Below are 4,950 nucleotides of genomic sequence, written 5' to 3'. Positions count from 1 at the left end.
TTGCAAGTTGTCATCGTCTTCGGCGACATGATGCAAACAAAATCTAAAAGGAAATAGTTTGCCGACTCAAGTTAATTGGTGGGATTGCAAATTAACAATTACAGTGCATGTTTATGATGGCGGCTTAAGCAAGGGCTAATGATATATGAAGAAAAGATAATCCGGTAGGGTAAGCCGCCATGACTAAGATGTTCAAAGAGTTGCCGGAAGCAACATTGGCTAAGTACTGAGACAAACAAGTTCCACAGATGAAGGTTACAAATTTGGATCTACTGTTATTTAGAAAAAAAAGAATAAATTCATCTACAAAAGGTGGCAGTGGAAAAACAGAGAAGCCCTAGAGGAGATCTGTCACGGTGGGGATATGATCTAGTATTAAAACAAGTGCTAAAACTACCACCACGCAAGATTCCCATGTTTTTTTGGATCTAAGACATGGATCTAAACAAAGGAAAAGAAGGACGATGACGAACACGGATGAACACTGACAAACTCTAATGACGGATCCATGGCAAGGGACGGAGGACTTACTGATGATGTTCGGACAGCGGGGTAGCGTCGTAGTTCTCTGGTCCACCCAGGGCGATGCAGCGGCCGGAGTCGAGGACGAGGATGGAGGTCGACGGCGGCAAGGTTCGTGCGGGATGATGCGTTCGGAGGAGGAAGAAAGGAGAAGGAGAGGAATGAGAGAAGACCCTATGGTCCTATTTATAAGGAGACCGGAAAGCAGGCAGACGCGAAAGACGAGGAGGCCGAATGATGGTTATCCAGCTAATTGGACACCTCGATTTTCAGGAAAACATTAAGATAAAGATCCATTGAAGATGACGTCGTGGTGGGTTTCTGAAATTCCTGGAGATGACGTCATGGCGGGTTACAATGTTTTTTGCAGCGGATATGGAAGGATTTTTCTAAGTCTTGAAGGTTGACATGAACAAGTCCAAATCAACCTGGGGCCTAATGTTGGGGATATAACTATTAGGTATGACCCACCCAGGAGGGGCCAGGTCATCCCTATGAAGACTCAACATAATGAAGCCCAAGGTCACGTGGCGATTCATAGATAGGCTTAGTAGAGGGCCCAGACCTGAAGGCAGCTTAAGGCCCATGATTGTAAACCGCCATGTATGTAAAGTTGTAGTGTAAGGCATGTGCAAAAGGTCACCGAGCCGGATACGTTGTATAATCCGGCTGGAATCTGAGGGCCGCAGGGCGTCAACCCGTGTATATAAGGTGATGACCTAGTGGCGGATTAGGACAAGAAACAACAAATTTAGAGCCGGGTCAAGCGTATTTGCTCCCTGCTCATCGAAACCCTAGCAATACCAACTACAAACTGGACTAGGCTTTTACCTTCATCATAAGGGGTCGAACCAGTATAAACTCCTCATGTCCTTTGTCCTAATTAACCCCTTTAAGCTAACCTCAACGCGATGGCTCCATGACTAAGTCGTCACACTAGGACATCTGCCGTAACAATTCCACGACAAGCTTGGACTTGGGTTTGGAGGTTGTAGATGACTTCATGGCACCAGACATGAGTTTCTGTGCCTTAGCTGGAGGTGCTTCAATATTTTCTTCCTCTTCCTCCTCCTGATCATCTTCTCTCATGGAAGGTATGCCAATAACTGTGGCAGTGGTCTTTCTAGCCCTCTTCTTTTTCTTGCTCGCATAACCCTCTTCATCACTTGGCTCCTCAATGTGAATGTCATTGTTTCCTTTGGAGCTGAGGATTCTCGTGGCGTTGACATAGGCACTCTTCTTACAATAGTCTTCTTCTTCTTCTTCTTTGAAGTGACCTCACTAGTAGCAAAGTCTTCATCCTCACTGTCTGAGGTTCTCTTTTTCCTTGTTTTGGTGGCAGCCTTTGTCAAATCTGGAGAGCTCCTAATGACCTCATAGTAGCTCTCATTGGGACTAGAGCCCTCACTGAGCTCAACAATTTTCTTTGACTGGTTTTGACTGTCACTGGCACTCGACATCTTGCAACACTGACCTTGTGAATAGATGGGTATGGGCAAAGTAGATGAGTTATCATAGAAAGCTGGTAGTATTTCAAAATTTTGAGTTTGAACTTTAGTTTTGGGTTTTCACACAATGCATTTCGGAGCTACTGAGTTGGTCATTTCGCTGACATCGAAGCAGCTAACAGAGACTAAACACACAGTTTCGGTTGGACCGAGACGTGGTTCGGTGGCTCCAAGTTGCTAGGGTTTCACTGAAACTTTACTTTCGATCACACTAACTAATATGTTTCAGTGAAACTGAGTAGTACTTGTGCAATGGCCAGGGCCAAATCGATGGGACCAAAAATTCCAATTCGGGTGGTCCGAGATGCGTTCGGCGGAAACCTATCCCTGGTTTTTTTTTGCTCGAGTCTACTCTAATGATTTAATCTAGTGGATAGAAGTATTGCAATCATGGTAAGATACATGGCATTGTCCTTGTGCATTGAATCGGATAAGAGAGGCACGAGGAGATGGAATCTCACCCTAACCTGGTGGAGATCCTCTATGACGACAAAGGTGGGGCAGATTGCCGTTGACGGCGGTGGATTCCTGTGGTGAAGGCACATAGGAGACAACGGCGACGATCCAGAGACGAAGGGGGCGACAGCAACGGGATGAGAGGTCGTAGCGTTTGAAGTAATTTTCAACGTATGGTCATGCGAGATATATATATACACGTGTACTATCGATGGCACTGAGTGGAACAAATCGGTGGCACCGAGATGTGCAAGTATGTGTAGTTAGAGCAAATCGGTGTGACCGAGTTGGTCTAATCGGTAGCACCGAGATGAAAACCTAGACCAGTCTTTATGATTTAAGTTCGACCAAGTTTGAGTGTATTGGTTTGACCGAAATGGATGAAGAAGGTTTTTGAGGTCAGCCCTTGATGGATCGGTGGCTCCGAGTGCTCCTCACCCGGAGGGTTCGAAAAGAACTTGTTCAATTTTTGTGATATATCATGAAAAGAATTTAAGACAAGAAGAGCATAAATAGCTAGAGAATGTTATTAGGCATTCTTAACCAAGACAATCAAAACAAAAAATGGATGTCCTCGAATGGAGAAAATATGCAACCAACATTCTCACACAATAAAATAGCAAATGAAATATGTGTCAAACATGCATAACCAATTCTAGCATCTATCAAGCATTTGGCGATGACTAGGTCATCCATATATGAGTATATTGACTTAGAAGTCAAATGAGAACATATGATCATATGTCATACTCATCGTTTAGGCACAAGTGGGGTTACCACTTTTACATAAAGCATTAATGTGTTCACACCATTAGAGTTTCTTTAGCTCAATTTTTAAAGCAAAGCTCCCCTAGATGTGATATGCTCCAAAGAAGGATGAATTAACCTTGGGTTTTGTCGATGATGACTTCATGTAGATAGTGAACATGTGGTTGCTCAATGTTGATTTAGATCATTTGGAGCAATCCTTTGGAGTATTTCACTTTAAATACCTACATGGGTTAGTCCCACAAGGAACATACAAGGATATTCATAGACATAGAGTGAATTGCACATATGATGATGTCCATGAAAGCATTAGATTACCTTGTCCCTTGGCTTACCAGCAAGAGAGTTTGTGACTCCATGATTTAGTGCAAGATATGAAAGTTGATTGCACAAGTCCTTGCCAAAATGAATATGAGTGAAGTATGTTGGCGGAGTCACCCTCAAGAACACTCTAGTTCTTCTTCTTTGGGACCCACATTAACTTGATGAGAATCCTTGGAGTTGTAGTTGTACTTGATGAAGTAGAGCTTGGCGTAGTCTTGGGAACCCACTTTACCATGGCCTTAGGAGCTTCTTCAAATGATTCAATCTCTTCTTGAAGCTTGTCCTTGCCTTTTAGCTTGTGGTCTTGTGGTGGAACATCATCTTGAGCTTGTGTTCCCTCAAAAGAAGTGGGGTCATACTTATCTTGTTGAGGAACAAACTTCGTATTGGGGTATTGATCTTCTTCCCATTCAACTCCATTGGCATTGAACTTTCGTTCAAAACCAACACCTTGATTCTTCCGGTGTCTTCCTTCCTTGCGTAGAATTTCCGCAAATTGCTTACTCCCGGCAAGACTCTTGTAAACACTTTTATCTATAATTCCCTTCAATGAGCTATTTTCTTGCTCGAGTGTAATTTATCTTAGAGAATCATTAGTGGAATCAAGAGAACTACTAGAAGCAACAATATTGGATTTAGCATGGTTATTGTTACTACTAGAAGAAGGATCTTTCTTGCTCTTGTTGCTAGATTTTACTTGTGGCATATAAGTAGACAAGAGGAGACGTTTGGTAATGTAAGAAGAACTCTTCTTTTGAAGATCATCATTGATAGCTTTTAGAAACTCATGCTCTTGCTCAAAATTTAGCTTCTCGAAGCGTAGCTTCTCATGAGTCCTTAGGAGCCCTCTATGATCCTCTTGTGTTGTTTCATGAGCTAACTTAAGAGTGTTGTTTCATGAGTCCTTTAGCCATGAAGCATCTTCCAATTCCTTCATTTGGTGAATCAAATATGTCGTGAGAGTTGGATGACACTAGTGCAAGACCGACAACACCTTCATCTTGAGTATAGTCGGAGTCGGAATCAGATATCCATTCACCAACATGAGCTTGATCTCTTCATCTTGTGTAGCTCTTCAATAACCTATCCTTCCTTTATGAATCCTTGCTTCTTCGAGAGGGTCTTTGTTCATAACGATCATCTCTACTCCTTCTCTCTCTTGGAGGTGATTCATCTCTTCTACTTCTCCTTTTTGGTGAGTCTTCTCTTTTCTTGTAGGGAGTCGTACACTCATTGGAATAGTGTTCGGGTCTTCCACAATTGTAGCAATTGCGATCACGACTAGAAGATCTTTTGTCATTGTAGGACCTCGACTTGGAGCTTCTCTCTTTGCTTCTACTCTTGTAGAATTTGTTGAAGTTCTTCACCATTA

This window comes from Triticum aestivum, chromosome 6A (assembly GCF_018294505.1).
Source record: "Triticum aestivum cultivar Chinese Spring chromosome 6A, IWGSC CS RefSeq v2.1, whole genome shotgun sequence".
NCBI classification, from domain to species: Eukaryota; Viridiplantae; Streptophyta; class Magnoliopsida; order Poales; family Poaceae; genus Triticum; species Triticum aestivum.
The sequence above is the reverse complement of the archived record's forward strand: the minus strand, read 5'-3'. Positions refer to the sequence as shown.